This window comes from Pagrus major, chromosome 5 (genome assembly GCF_040436345.1).
Source record: "Pagrus major chromosome 5, Pma_NU_1.0".
In the NCBI taxonomy this organism is placed as follows: domain Eukaryota; kingdom Metazoa; phylum Chordata; class Actinopteri; order Spariformes; family Sparidae; genus Pagrus; species Pagrus major.
Genome location: NC_133219.1, coordinates 40229505 through 40245660, shown reverse-complemented (window position 1 = coordinate 40245660; position 16156 = coordinate 40229505). Strand labels below are relative to the sequence as shown.

Sequence of the window (16156 nt, the reverse complement as noted above, 5' to 3'; positions counted from 1 at the left end):
TATGTGAAAGGTCAGCTCCCTCCATGTGAACACTGGGTGGATGTGGAGCATGTAGACAAGCGCAAAAAAGAGGGTGTGAGAATATGAACAGAAGTGTTCACGGGATATAAAAACTTGATCATGAGCCTAAAGTTGCTCTACAATTTTGTGGTTTATCAGTTAATTTTATAAACTATACTGCAGACTGGAACAGGAAGATCTTTATCTTCATTATAAACTATGAGGCTGTTTATTCCCGACATTAACATGTGTATTTGGTGATCTGAAGGGAGTAACTCGACAATTCTGATATGCACCGTGAGTGACGACTTGTGATCAGACGTCACTTCCCTCGTTCTGTATGCAAATAAAGATCTCTGGGACAAACAGACACCATGTTTTTACTCAAAGACAGAAAGAAGTTCATGTAGACCATTTGCTGAATTTACAAGAAGGAACAAATAATGAAGAATTAGTCAGAGACAGAGTTTCACACAGTTTATAAAGACAGACTCAAAACATTGATCAAATGTGTGACAGAAAGAAACAGTGACATGAGGTCTTTACAGAGGAAGTGAAGTTTTAGTTGACTAATTGTCCCTTTTCTTCCTCAACTCCTGTCAGCGGGGCACTTCCAGCTGAATGTTACTGTCACTGGTTTCCAGCAAAGTGAAGCTACAGCAGAGTCAGCAACAACATCTGGTGAGTCGAATGTGTATCACGACAGTACATGCAAATGTATTGACATTTGCGCACACTGTGTCTACACTGTAGTTGTATTGAAGGAGGTTTGTCAAAATAAAAATGGCTGCTGAAGATGTATAATCATTCCCAGATGTTTTATCAGTCGCTGGCTAAAGGAAGCTGTTACAGACTGATTTCAGTTTTCTGTCTGAGGTTTTATTGACTAACGCTGAATATGTGAAAAGACACGCCTCTTTTCAGTCTTCATCCTATACACAAATTAATTAAACATTAAAGGTTCACCATGTAGTTTTGAGGAAAATATTTGAAAGAGGTCATATTCTGCTTTTTGGATTTTTGCCCTGACTTTATTTAGTTATGTAGCATTTTTTGTGCATGGAAAAGATCTGCAAAGTGAAAAAGAAAAAAAGAAAACACTGCTCCTGCTCTGCCTGGGACGCCTGTATGGAGCCGAGCCTTTACTTCTGTAACTTATGTGCGTCACTATGTAACAGGCGTATATAAATATATATTTTTATATAATTATTATAAAATATATACACTCCAGTCAGTCAGCAGACACACAGCTGCTACGGCTGTTGCTGTTATTTTCTATCACACTACTTTTCTCAGCATGACCCGCCCTACGCCTCCGATTGGCCACGTCCTGCCCGTTAAGTTTGGCACATGTGCAACTCTCACCAAAGATGGAACAGAGGTGAGATGTCTCACTCTGTAGCTAAAACGGAGCGCTCAAGTCACAGTGTGTAAAGGGATGCTGCAGCAATGCATCATGTGAGAAAAATAATGATCAATAATCAAAAAAGTTTTTTGAAAGTTAAAGTATGTAAAGCTAACCTGAAAATTAGCATAATGTGACCTCTTGAAGAGATGAGAAAAATCATTTTCATGACTGAATAAACTGAATAAACAAACTGACCTTAAAGGACAACACAATTTATACTGTTTTACTGTGTTCATATGTGGCGGACCCTGCCACATTTCTAGCTTCAAACTGTTATTTTCCTCTGAGAACAGCTTGTTAATATGGAAATATTTCAAATAGCCATTTCTGAGTTTGTATTATTACCTTACTAATATTCTTATATTAACTGTCTGGGTTTGATTTTTTCCCCCTGAAACTACATACTGCCCCTTTAACTTGTTTATTGATGTTATCCTGGACAGAAGAATTTAAAAAAAAAAAGAAATAATCAGTGTCTGTAAGCTTACATTTCATGTGAAGCTCTGCAAATGTGAGGTGACCTCTTCCTACAGTCCATCTTTCAATCATTCTTAACAAGTCAAATCAGTTTTATTATACAGAGCTTAATTACAACAAAAGTTATCTTGTGATACTTGTCATATAGAGCAGGTTTTGACCATACTATTAAATCACAATGACGTGTGATGTAATGTTTCACATGCAAGCAGTCAGCTTGGTCTCATGCAGTGTGTGGACAATCACTGTAGGACTGACATGCTAAATTATCAATCCTACTAAGGCAGATGTGTGACCTGCAGATCAGAGGCAGAGTGGGGTCATTCATGGGTGCAGCAGTCACATGGCTTAATGCCACAAGGAAATAGAGACATTTCTTTGTGTAGCGTTATGTTTCACTTCTGCTCTAGTATGAAATGATATGCCTTGCATCCTGGTCATTTCCAATAATTTTGAATCGGTCAATATCAAGAGACAATCAAGCCATCGGATCGGCATGCTTGTAGCAGAGCAGCATAGCAGCTTCTCCCTTGTTGTTTATTGGCGATTGGCAATACGCTTTTGTTGGGACACCCAGATGAAGTCGTTCATTGTGGATTTCAAAAACCCTGAACTGAACTCAGTTTCCCAGAATTCCCCACTTAGGTGCAAATTCATCTTTGAGCTACTATTTTGCTGCATTCCAGATGCATGGTACACCACCCGCCCGAGTTGCAAAGTGGGAAATCTCCCAGCTGTCTCTCAACATTTCACAGAGGCACGCCCCCTTTTGGTCGTAATATCAACTGTCCCACTCGGGGCTCCTGAGAGTACACCGAGGAGAGCGAGGATAACCGTACAACTAGACAAACAAAGATGGCTGCGCCCGTAATTTATGAATTTTCTTTGTATTTGTACCACGTTGGTCGTTTTAATGTCAATTTTAAATGCTTGATTACATTGCTGCTTTAATCCGGTCACCAATTTATGCATTGCACGGTCTTGCTGTGCATGCAATACAATGTAAAGTTTTGTTTTCGAGCTGGTTTGCTAAAGAGGCTAATGTAAAATAAAATGAAATAATTTATTAACACAAAAGTTTAAAGTTGCAACAGACAAAATGGATGAGGTGTGGTAGTCTGTATTGTCAGTTGTGTAAATGTGGGTGAGTGTGTGTGTGTGGGTGTCATGTTGGATGTAAAACCAAGAGACAAGAAAGCAAATGTGCATCTGCAGGCAGGGAGGAGAGAGAGTGAGAGCCACGCTGGGGACTGGGTTTTAAAGCCTCTGGAAGCACCGGGCCCAGGTGCGCCTGATCAGCCTTGTCATCCAAACCAGGGCAGCAGCACCTCTGCAGGGGAAGACAGGTTAAAGGCCAGCAGGGCCGTGACACTAACAATAACAATAACAATAACTAGCCTGCTACTGCCCTGATGGCGTCCATGTTCTTCCCAAGACTCGTCGTGTAGCGAGACAAACGGGAACGCTAAAAGTGCTACAAGCCAGGAAATTACGCCACATTCACGCGTACGATCAACTCGGGCGGGTGGTGTACCATGCATCTGGAATGCCGTATTAGTCAGGGTGACAGACCCCCCTCTGACCAGATAGTCAAAACTCCAGCTGCTTCCTTTGTTCTCTCTCTTGTCCACCTCATTCCCTACCGGGCTGCCTGCCGTCAAGTTCTCTTCTCCTGGATTCTTCTGGGCCTAACAGCTGCTGAGAGCTGCAAGCTACATTTCCAGCAGGCCCAAAGAACTTCTCCTCACTGCAGCGACACAAGGTCCTGCTAGTATTCCAGATCAGTTAGCTCCAGCAGCTGCGACGCAAAGCTTGCCAGCTAACTCCACAACCTGAGAAACACCAAGAAAGTTAGCACCGAGCTGCTATCCTTGCAAAGGAAAGGAGCGACCAGTTTCCTCCACCTGCTGTCTTTCATCAGACATTGCACAGTAAGAACAGTATTGTTCAACATTGGGATTACAACCTTCTGCTTGGTTCATCAGCCAAGGAACCACCAGCACCTTGTCTTCAAAAACTGGTAATATTGAAGTGGGCCTAGATAGCACACATCATAGCATAGCACGGCTAAGTACAGGACTTTTAACTCTGGTTGATGTAATGCACATGTGTCCAGTCTATGTGTTTGTTCACTGTTTGGTGTTATTGTGATCTAAGGTCAGGTTATTGGTAGTTTGCTTTGCTACATGGCTAATTTAATGTTAGTTGAATGATGCTTCACACAGACTCAGGATCTTTAGATGCAACTAACCATCTTCTATAACCTGGCATCACGTCACACACACACACACACACACACACACACACACACACACACACACACACACACATGCCTTCAGCCTGGAGCATATCACGCCCACATGTGATATCAGTGAGCACATGATGTGAGCACCACCTTTGTTCTCTCCTATCACTCAAACAACCATCTTGGACTCATCTTGAGTCCAACCCTTCAATCAGCCATCTTATTTGTAGTCTTCCTTTTTTACCATGCCATGCGGTGTGATACTTTGAACCCTAGCCACCATTTTGCTTCTGTTCGTCCAGACACACACACACACACACACACACACACACACACACACACACACACACACACACACACACACACACACCTGTATATAGTACATGTTAATTAGATTGTGTGTTTTCATCTTTGTGTTGGATAAAACACTTTTGAACCTTCATGCTTTCTATTTTAATATTGTACAAGAGTGAATGTTTCCAACCTCGACTTTGTCAAGGACTCCATAGTACAGCTGTTGTGGTAATTTTGGTTGTAGTTATTAAGTTAATTATTAATCAGAGTTACAAACTGACAGTTTAGTACCTTTTTCTGGGACTGATTTGGTGAATTGGCTGTTTTCCCTTCTTCAAGGGTGGTACCCCAGGCTGATCTAATGTAGATTACCTAGGTAACCCACTCAGCAAGCCCTCGACTACTGTAAAAGCTTTCTTATGGTTTTGAGAATGTTTTCAGCTGTTTTTAAGTGCAGTGTGAACAGCCCTTATAAAGGCTCTATTTCCATTTCTTTGGAAGGCAGATGGAAACTATTAACAGTGGATTATGTCAGGTACAAGCCAGTAATATGTACACTCATGCCTGTTCATTCAATTCACCATTTGGAGTGAGAAAGCTGTAGTGGTGCAGTGTGGGCCGTACCAAGAAGGTTAAGGTGGGACCATACAGTTCATATACAGGTGGTCCACGTCCTAGCATCCTCTGCTCTGTGTGTGGGCAAACATTCGGTGACATTTTTATTTAATTGAAACAATAACATTGTTGCTGTATGAAATCAATGAATGCAGGAATAAGGTTTGACAGTATATTTTCTTTTTCTTACAGAGAAAAGTGATGTGGAGCCTCTGAAGCGCAACAACAGCATGCACTTTCTGCCTCCCTCCAGTGAGTTAAACCAAGAAGTAGCTGCTTCAGTGTTTCATTAAATGTATTTTTCCAATATTTCTTTATAGAAACATGCACAAGATATAGTAACATTTAGTTTTAGTTTTAAAGCTTTGCTGTGAAAAGCTGTTATGTTAAAACTGCACGCTCTTTAGTCTAAAATCACCAAAACAAATTAAAAGCTTAAAAACTAGAAGTATTGCTCTTTGGATTAGAGATGGTTATTTTTGTAATAACAATCCAAGTGTTTTATTTCCCTTTGATTTCAGTGTCTGAGCTGAGGGTGGTTCTGCTGGGGAACAGCTGGTCTTTGAGGAGAGAAGTGGGAAACGTCATACTGGGAGAAACTGTGTACAACACTCACAAAGCACCTGACAGCTGTCTGATAGGACGGGGACAGATAGAGGGCCAGAAAATATTTCTGATCAACACCCCAGATCTGCTGCATCCCAGCATCCCTGAAGACAAGTTCAGAAAACATGTAGAAACCTGTGTGAGACTCTCTGCTCTTGGACCACTTGTGTTCCTGCTGGTTCTACAGCCTGAAGACTTCACTGAGGAACACAAGCTGAAGCTCTGCAGAGTCCTGAACCTCTTCAGTGATCGATCATTTGATAGAGCACTGGTTCTGATATCAACATCCAGAGAGGAGAGTCCAGGTTCCACAAAGGACTACGTCAACCATCCGGCCCTGCAGGAGATGATCAAGACCTGCAGAAACAGGTCTCTGAGGCAGAAGAACCTTCAACAAATAGAGCTCTTAACACGTATTGGACAAATTGCAAAAGAGAACAATGGAAAGCATCTGAGGTGTGATTTACTGAAGAGGGCAGCAACAGGTGTAACTAAAACTCCTCAGAGCCTGAAACAAGGAGGAGCAGTCGGTGGGCAGATGGGTCCTGCAGGAGCTGCTGGTAAGAGCAGGAAAGACATTTGATGAAGTGTGCACTAAATATTATTTCCTAAAAAGTGCAAAGAAATGTTTTAATGGTATTATCATTTTTGCATGGCTGAATCTGAAAAACAGCATCCAGCCATAAACGTTGTTCACTGTGTGAACATGTGGCTTTATCCTTTATGTAATTAGTGCCAGCACATGCTTCGGGGTGTGCAGCAGCCCTGAAGCCACCGGCAGGGAGGGCCAGTTCATCTCACAGTTTTAACTGCTCTTGTTTCCTCTCTGTGATGCAGAGCACTTAGGATCAACTTTGTTTTTGTGTGGAGTGGTATAAACAGTGAAGCTGAGTTGAGTGGACTGAGTTGCTGCTCAATTTACATAAATAAGGGAATACTAAAAATGTATAACAAAGCATGATAGCCATGATGTTCATGTAGTCTGATCCTTCACAGGTAAACTGGAGGCTGTGGAGTGGTGTTTAAATTACACAGTATTATCAAGGAGTAATCATGCATCAATGTTCAAACTCTGAAAATAAATACATATTACATTTCAGGAAATCAATAATTATATCATTGAAATAATGATGACGTTTGTTTTCGTTGTTTTACAGCACATGGACTCAGGGTGGTTCTTTTTGGACAGAGTGAGGACGACAAGACATCTCTATCTAACTTCATCATGAAGAAGAAAGCTTTTACATGTCAGGGAGAAACTAAAAAATGTGAGGTTGACCACGGAGAGTGGAGAGAAAAAACATTAGCATTAGTGAAAACTCCAGACATCTTCAGTCTGTCTGAGAAAAAAGTGAAGTGCCTGATGAAGGAGTGTGTGACTCTTTGTCCTCCTGGACCAAATGTTCTCCTGCTGTTAGTGAAGCCCTCTGAGTTCACAGAGAAGAACAGAAAAACTCTGAAGTTCATCCTGAGTTTGTTTGGTCAAGATGCTTTTAAACACTCGATGGTCATCACCACACATGAGGAGAAGAAAGCGGGTTCCAGTCTGCATCAGCTCCTTAAAGACTGTGGAGGAAGACACTACAACATGTCTGAAGACAACCACAGGTCATTCATGCAGAAGATTGAGAACATTGTCCATGAAAACAGAGGAGCCTTCCTCACCTGCAGTGAAGAGACCATCAGACCAAAGTCTGGCTATGCTTTGGAAGAGATGAGAGAAGAAGGATCCAGAAGCTCCACAAAGGACATGCTGGCTAAAGATCAGGGAGCTAAGGGCACAGTTCAAGACAAAAATGGCCGAAGACTTCAAGCTGAAAGCAAAGACGTGGAAATGAATGATAAAAAGACAGGTGCTAAAAATCAGAGCAGAGAGCCTCTCAGGTTGGTGCTGATTGGGAAGACCGGCAGTGGAAAGAGTTCCAGTGGAAACACCATGTTAGGGAAGTATTTTGACTCCAGAGCCAGTCAGAGATCAGTGACCAAGTCTTGCCAGAAAAAAACAAGAGAGATTGATGGTCGGCCTGTTGTTGTGGTTGACACCCCCGGCCTGTTTGACACGACTCTCTCCAATGATGAAATTCAACAGGAAATTCTAAAATGCATCAACATGTTGTCTCCTGGACCTCATGCGTTCCTACTGGTGCTGCAGATCGGACGCTTTACACAGGAGGAAGAGGAGGCTGTGAAAATTATCAAGAAACTCTTTGGTGAAAATTCAGGAGATTTCATCATTGTTCTGTTCACCAGAGGAGACGATCTGAACAATCAACCAATTGAAAGTTACATAGAGGAAGAGTGTGATGACTTTGTCAAACACCTAATACAAGAGTGTGGAGGGAGATACCACGTCTTCAACAACAAAGATGAGACAAACCGTGAACAAGTCAGAGAGCTGCTGAGCAAGATTGACACCATGGTGAGAAAAAATGGTGGTGGCTGCTACACCACAGGGCTAACAATGGAAAAAGATGTAAAGATGATTTTGAAAGAGGTCGAAGAGCTGCAGAAAGAGAAGGAAGACCTTAAAAGAAAACATGACGAAGAAATGAATGAGCTGGAAAGAAAAATGGAAGCACAGGCTTCTGAAATGAAACGGGACAGAACACAAACAACGGAGACAATGGAAAAAGAAATGACTGACCTTAGACGAAAGATGGAGGACTTGTCGAGAAAACAAGAAAAAGAAATGAAAAAGAAATGTATCATCCTGTAATGAAGCGTGCAGAGCCTACACTCAGAATTCATTTGTCTTGACATGAAAGAAAGGTGGAACTGTGGACTCCTTTGATACTGGACACCCCATGATTTTCTAGTTGTGTAGCTGAACAAGAATCATATATTCTTCATTATTTATCATGTGTGCATCATCTGACACTTTGACCGGTTACAGCCTTCATTTTATTCCTGGTTCTTGTGATGAGAGGAACTTCCTGTTATTGTACAGAGTGTACAACGTAGTCAATGCGAGGCCTATCATTACAAATACAGTATTGGCTCAGATAAAATACAACATATATATCTGAAAATGAAAACAGAATAATGTTTTGTCGTATTATATTGAAAGACTACACTTTACATAATCACTAGATCAGAGAGGGTCGGTCTGATGCCTTTATTGTGTATTATGGGTTGTCTGTAGTCTGAATGTTGCTGGGCTAGTGAGTTATGCAGCACAATCCTGGAGGGTCATCTTCACCAGGTTTGTGTTATATTTTAGCTAATATTGAACTATGTTGTTAGTTTCTGTAAATATGACATAAGCCTTCTTGACTTTAGTAAAATGTAGTTTGTAAATAGTATTAAAAGTCTCAAGGCTTTATTTGAAGAGTGAAGGAAACAGGGAGAGAGAGAGGGGATGACATGCAGCAAAGAGCCACAGGTTGGAATCAAACCCTCGGCCACTGCGGCGAGGACACAGCCTCTGTACATGGGGTGCACGCTCTACCACCTACCGCTACTACTGGGGTCCCACATGAGGGCTTTAATGAAACTTATCTTGAATTTGAGAGGCATCCTCTCGGCTTAAGGAATTAAAAACATCATGGACCTGAGCCAAAGAGATGGTACAAGCAATAAAGAATTTGAAAACATAAGAAAATGAAAAAAACTAATCATGGAAATCAATTCCTGTAGTTTTCTACCTTTAATGATAATAAATAATACATCTTATTTAAAGGACCCTTTCAGAGCAGCCAAGGACGCCTTACAGGCGGGTTGCAAAGCAGCTTGCAGAGGAAGCATCAAGGGTAAGCAGGCTAAAGCAATTTTAAAAAAGGCGCCCTGTGTGAGATAAGGCAATTTGAGGGATTATTTGAATCGGGGCACCGTAGAGCCTAAAACCCATCAAAATATCATATGTGATCAATGTCTTGTTTGTTTTGCTACTGCCACTTTCAAATGAAGGCAAAATGCTAAAAATGTAACAATTAAAAATGAACTGAATCATCAAAAAAGATTTCTTAAAACTCAATAACATGTTTGCCATCAAGTTTAAACACCTTTGTGGGAATTCCTTTATTCTGATTGGATCTAATTTGCTAATTGAAATCCTGAAATATGATGATATCATGTGAAAATCCTGTATTTCTGTTCAGTGCCTGAACTCTTTCATATCTCTAATAAAAGAGGGAGTTGGCCCAGTAAGAGACGATTGTGAAGACTGGTCTTATTTATCCTCAAATATCTCTTTAGAGCAGAAATGAGAAGAGAATGAGAAGACTTGAGGACAAGATGCAGGTGAAGAAAACGAGAAGGCAGATTAATCAAAGTCATCAAGAGGACCAGAGAGCTACTCTCTGAACACTCAGCATGTTTCAGTTGATGTTTCATTGAGTGGATCCACTGTGATCCTCTGCAGCTCCTGTGTGTTGACAGTGTTTGTCCAGCAGGTGGCGCTCTAACATTAATCTGAAGTTAATCAGTTTTAGATCTTCTGCTGCTGACTTGTTTGTTTTAAACAATCAGTTACTGATTTTAATCAATGAAAAGCTTAAAGTTTGTTTATATGTTTATGTTAATATTACATAATGACGTCTCATATCAACAAACGCACTACGCTATTTCTCAGAAATATGTTTCTAATACATTCTGATTTAAATCAGTGTTATGAAGTGTTTCATTTATAAATGTAAACTTGTTTCTTTGCTTCAAAGTGTAAAATCAGTTTAACAGACAAAGTTTGTGAAGGAAACACTTGACTGAAACATACAGGCCAAGCTTTAAAAACATATAATACTATGAAATACTGTATAATAAACTATGAAATTACAAGTAAAAGTACTCCATCAAAATGTTACTCGAGTAAAAGTACAAATTATATTATCAGCTAAATGTAGCTACTCAAGGAATCACAAGTGAAGTATTTGTTATTCAGAATGGTCCCTGTCAGTGTTATATCATTATAGTACTGTAATATTATTATTATTATTATTATTATTGTTATTATTATCCATACTATGGAGCTATAATTGGTACAAAACGATTTGCAAATGCGTATCTCTGCGTGTAGTGTCTGAGTGTCTCTTATACCTCCTGAGCTCTGAGTGACAGGACAGGATGGGACAGGACCAGATGCTTCCCTTTAAGTATATGTGGGAAGGGGACTATGTAGAGGTCTCATGTCCAGGAGAACAACATATTAGTCCTGTAGTGTGCGTCAGAGAATAGCTAAAGGAAGAGGCCCACACTGAGGACTGACCAGTTCAGAGGTTCAAGATTGATTCGATGTATACATTTTCATCTAAGTATAGAGAGACTAGCAGGTCAACTTTAGATAACATCAATATAGTCACGCACACACATTCACATACACATATTCCCTTGAGAGATATTCTCTAGAGGTGTTATGCAGACCTATTCTTTTCCCACAGGATAGAAGGGCTCTCAGTGCCCCAAAAGTAAACAATTAGAGGAAACAGGCGGGCCTGAGCAAATGAACTCTAAAAAGGACCTGCACACCAGAGAACGGGGGTGAATTTTGGTTGATCTCCTAAGACTGAGGGTCAGAGAGGAGTTCTGATAGAGCAGAGGGCAAAGCATTTTGGGCATTACTTTGCCGAGATTTGAGAATACCAGGGAGTGCACACTCTGGTTCGGACGCTGGCTTGAGATCTGTTTCAATAAAGATTGCTCTGTCTAATCCACCCAGCCTTGCCTCCGCAGAATCTTTTATCAACATACTACACGCCGACACCTTTGGAGGAGAACAGCCCATACACTTCATGTGTATTCAGATCTGTGTGTGTGTAAAAAAAATCCATATGTCTGTATTCAGATTTGCAAGTGAAGACAAATCTACAAATGCATGCAAAGATCTGTGAATGCGTACACAGATCTGTAAGTGTGAGCTCAGGCTCACAGGCTCACACTGCCTGGCTGCAGTAGCAGTACAGCCTACACACCACGAGTCGGCGCATAGCACCCAGTGTTGTTAAGCGTGTCATTGTTGGGGTAACACATGACCGTTGCGTGTTGTGATGTTGAGAGGCAGACCACGATGGATTCTCGATTGTTTGCTGTAAGTAAAAGTTCATGTTTTAGCAGTAACTTAGTTGTCAGAAGCAATAATACTTCAATCGAGAGCCCATTGAGCCTGTGAGCCTGAGCTCAGGGCATAGGAAAAGTGACGTTACAGACGAACCTTTTCTACACATTTGCGGATCTGCCACGGCAGAAGTGTAGCAAGAGTCACGTGTAAAAAGACAGCCAATCGAGAGCTCCTGCCTGAGTTGTAACTGATGACAGACATTTACAGATCTATGTACGCATTTATTTATTTATATACCCTGGCCTCCGCCCCTATGAAAACTGGATTTGGCCCCAGTAACCCCCGCAACCCCCTGAAAGGGGGGGATAAAGCGGTAACATCTCCGCGACCCTCACGGATAAAGCGGTCAAGAAAATGAACTGAACTGAACTGTACGCATTTACAGATCTGTTTACACATTTACAGATTTATGTACACTTACAAATCTGTGTACGCATTCACAGATCTTTGCATGCATTTGTAGATTTGTCTTCACTTGCAAATCTGAATACAGACATATGGATTTTTTTACACACAGATCTGAACACACACACAGAGATTGAGATACGCATTTGCAAATCGTTTTGTACCAATTATAGCTCCATATAGTGACAGCAGACAGAGAGGTGCGGCTGCATCAGAGCCAAAATAACCAAGTTTTAAATTGATCTCTTATCAGCCTTCAGATTAAAAAATAAGGCCGATGCAGATATGCGTCAAAATGCCGAATATCGGCGCCGATAATCGGCCCGGCCGATAATTGGCTGGCCGATAATCAGTCTATCCCTAGTGAGGCATTCAGGTGACAGTTTGTCTTGTTGACTGATTTGTGAGGCGTTCAGGGGACAGTGTTTCTAGTTGTCTCTGATGTATGAGGCGTTCAGGTGACAGTTTTCTCTTGTTGACTGTGATGTGTGAGGCGTTCAGGTGACAGTCTTGTTGGCTCTGATATGTGAGGCGTTTAGGGGACAGTTTGCCTAGTTGACTCTGTGTGTGGCGTTCAGGGGACAGTTTGTCTAGTTGTCTCTGATGTATGAGGCGTTCAGGTGACAGTTTGTCTTGTTGACTCTGATGTGTGAGGCGTTCAGGGGACAGTTTGCCTAGTTGACTCTGTGTGTGGCGTTCAGGGGACAGTTTGTCTAGTTGTCTCTGATGTATGAGGCGTTCAGGTGACAGTTTGTCTTGTTGACTCTGATGTGTGAGGCGTTCAGGGGACAGTTTGCCTAGTTGACTCTGTGTGTGGCGTTCAGGTGACAGTTTGTCTCGTTGACTCTGAAGCTTCAGCAGTGACCACTCACACATGAACTCCGCTGCAGTTCTGCAAGCTGCCACAAGATGTCACTGTCTGTCACAGCTGCACACATCCTGAGTAAAGAGCTCAATGAGTCCAGTGAAGAAGACGTTCAGTCAGAATTTACACCTGACTGTCAAAAGGAAAACATGAAAACTAACAGAGACGAAAATATGAAACTTTAACACAACATAAACACAGGATCTTTATGTTTATTAAACTTTATTAATGTAGAAATTTGTCGACTGATTAGGCTTGTTCAGGGCCAATACTGATTATCAGAAATCAAAGAGACTGAAAACTGATATTTGGAACTGATATTCAGCAAGTAAGTGACGTAAAACAAATATCTTGGCGTCAAAATTTAGAATGTGTCCAAATTGCACCAAGTTTGACATTGCGCTACCTTGGGTTTATGAAGTAAATCAAATGAAAAGTTCTAGAGATATGCGAAGAACAGACAGACAGACAGAGATCCTTGTTTTATAGTTATAGTCACAGTAATGGTGAAAACTCCTGACACTTTCAGCCCGTCCGAGGAGACTGTGAGAGAAGAGATAAGCAGGGGCATCAGCCTGTGTCAGTCTGTGTCTTCCTAAACACTCGATGGTCATCACCACACGAGGGGAATGAATCAAGTTTCACTCTGCATCAGCTCCTTAAAGACTGTGGAGGAAGACACTACAACATGTCTGAAGACAACCACAGGTCATTAATGCAGAAGATTGAGAAGATTGTCCATGAAAACAGAGGAGCCTTCCTCACCTTCATCGAAGAGCCCATCAGACCAAAGTCTGAAGGAAAGAAAGGAAAGAACAAGAAAGGAGAGAAGAAGAAAGGGTGAGGAGAAGGGAGGAAGAATTACAGCGAGAGGAGTGGAAAAAGCTGAAACAAAAAACAAAAGAGATGGAAGAAAAACAAGAGGCTTTGGAAAGAGAACAAGAAGAGTGGAGGGAGAAAAGAAATCAGGAAAATGAGGGAAAAAATAGAGAAATTAAAGAGCTAAAAGAGCAAATTGAGCAGGAAAAGGAAAAATATGAAAACAACAGCAAAGAAGAGGAAAAAATCAGGAAAGAACGGGAGGAAAAAGAGCAAAAAGAACTGTAGGGAAAGTACGAGAAATCCCTGCTGACACTGAAGGAGTCATATGGAGAAGAAGCCAGAAAGAAAGCAGAGGAGTTCAATATGTTTGGAGTGAAAACACTAAGAAGAAATAAATTACTTTAGTGAAGATTTTCACCGAAAGAAAGAAAAAAATATTTAAAAAATTAGTCACTTGCTAAAAAAACAGGAGCTGGAAATGGAGAGTGCAGGAGATCAGAGGCAAAAGGAAAACTTGCAGAAAACACACTGATAGAGGAACTTCTGAAGGACACAGACACACGGTCTTGGTGTCAGATCTCATGAGGCTGTGCATTTAGGTCATCCCTTGAATCCCTGGATGGTGCTGTCAGTTTGCACTTTGGTCCAGACTGAAACATCTCAAAATCTATTTAGTTAGATTGGCCAAAACGTTTGTACAGACATTAATGTTCCTCAGAAGATAAACCCACCTGACCTCGGAGACCTTTCACATTTAAACAGCTTAGATGTTCTTTACGGTATTCCTAAGTCTCCAGGTGTCTGCGGCATCAGTACTGACGGTTCAGGCTCTGTAATGGTGCAATCAGACCGAACGCAGAGGCAAATTATTCGTGCATGTAGATTACTTATAAAGTCGATGAAAAGATGCGAATAGACACAAATGTGCATTATTATGCTGATTATCAAGTGAAATGTTACTTTTTACCTTTCAGTGTCACTGCCGACACAACTTTTTTCTATTTTAGTTCATTTTTAGTTTACTCTTGTACGTAACTTGTCTTATTTCTATGGTTGTTCTGAAAAGATGTTTTTTTACACCATCAATGTGTGGTCGAGCCCGTGCACCCACTTCAGACAGGGTTCATGCTAACACTCATGCTTCAGTGAAGATTGTCAACTGTCAACTACAGTGAAGATTATTAAGATTTCATCTTAATAAAGGGTGTAAATATGGTCTCCTCAGATCAGTGTGTGATCTCTTCTCTCCTGCAGACTGTGATCACAGTGGACGAGCTGCATGGAGACATCGGATGTTTGTTGTTTAGTCTCCAGCTGCTTCAGTTGTTCAGCAGAACGCTGCAACTCTGTTTTACTGTGAAGCTCCAGAAATGTTCTGTGGACGACGAGACTTCACCTGACTTTATATCATCAGGAGGAGATGATGGCTGAGCCTGACTTTATATCATCAGGAGGAGATGATGGCTGAGCCTGACTTTATATCATCAGGAGGAGATGATGGCTGAGCCTGACTTTATATCATCAGGAGGAGACGATGGCTGAGCCTGACTTTATATCATCAGGAGGAGATGATGACTGAGCCTGACTTTATATCATCAGGAGGAGACGATGGCTGAGCCTGACTTTATATCATCAGGAGGAGATGATGGCTGAGCCTGACTTTATATCATCAGGAGGAGACGATGGCTGAGCCGGACTTTATATCATCAGGAGGAGATGATGGCTGAGCCTGACTTTATATCATCGGGAGATGATGGCTGAGCCTGACTTTATATCATCAGGAGGAGATGATGGCTGAGCCTGACTTTATATCATCAGGAGGAGATGATGGCTGAGCCTGACTTTATATCATCAGGAGGAGATGATGACTGAGCCTGACTTTATATCATCAGGAGGAGACGATGGCTGAGCCTGACTTTATATCATCAGGAGGAGATGATGGCTGAGCCTGACTTTATATCATCAGGAGGAGATGATGGCTGAGCCTGACTTTATATCATCAGGAGGAGATGATGGCTGAGCCTGACTTTATATCATCAGGAGGAGATGATGGCTGAGCCTGACTTTATATCATCAGGAGGAGATGATGGCTGAGCCTGACTTTATATCATCAGGAGGAGACGATGGCTGAGCCTGACTTTATATCATCAGGAGGAGATGATGGCTGAGCCTGACTTTATATCATCAGGAGGAGATGATGGCTGAGCCTGACTTTATATCATCAGGAGGAGATGATGACTGAGCCTGACTTTATATCATCAGGAGGAGACGATGGCTGAGCCTGACTTTATATCATCAGGAGGAGATGATGGCTGAGCCTGACTTTATATCATCAGGAGGAGATGATGGCTGAGCCTGACTTTATATCAT

At 41.5% G+C, this 16156-nt stretch overlaps 1 long non-coding RNA gene and 1 pseudogene across 1 annotated transcript in view; both read left to right on the top strand.

Annotated features, from left to right (window-relative positions):
* The window catches only part of LOC140995408 (uncharacterized), a 150190-nt gene that overhangs the window by 58496 nt on the left and 75538 nt on the right, over positions 1-16156 (top strand). The window lies entirely within an intron of this gene.
* Positions 291-14191, top strand: LOC140996682 (GTPase IMAP family member 8-like; annotated as a pseudogene).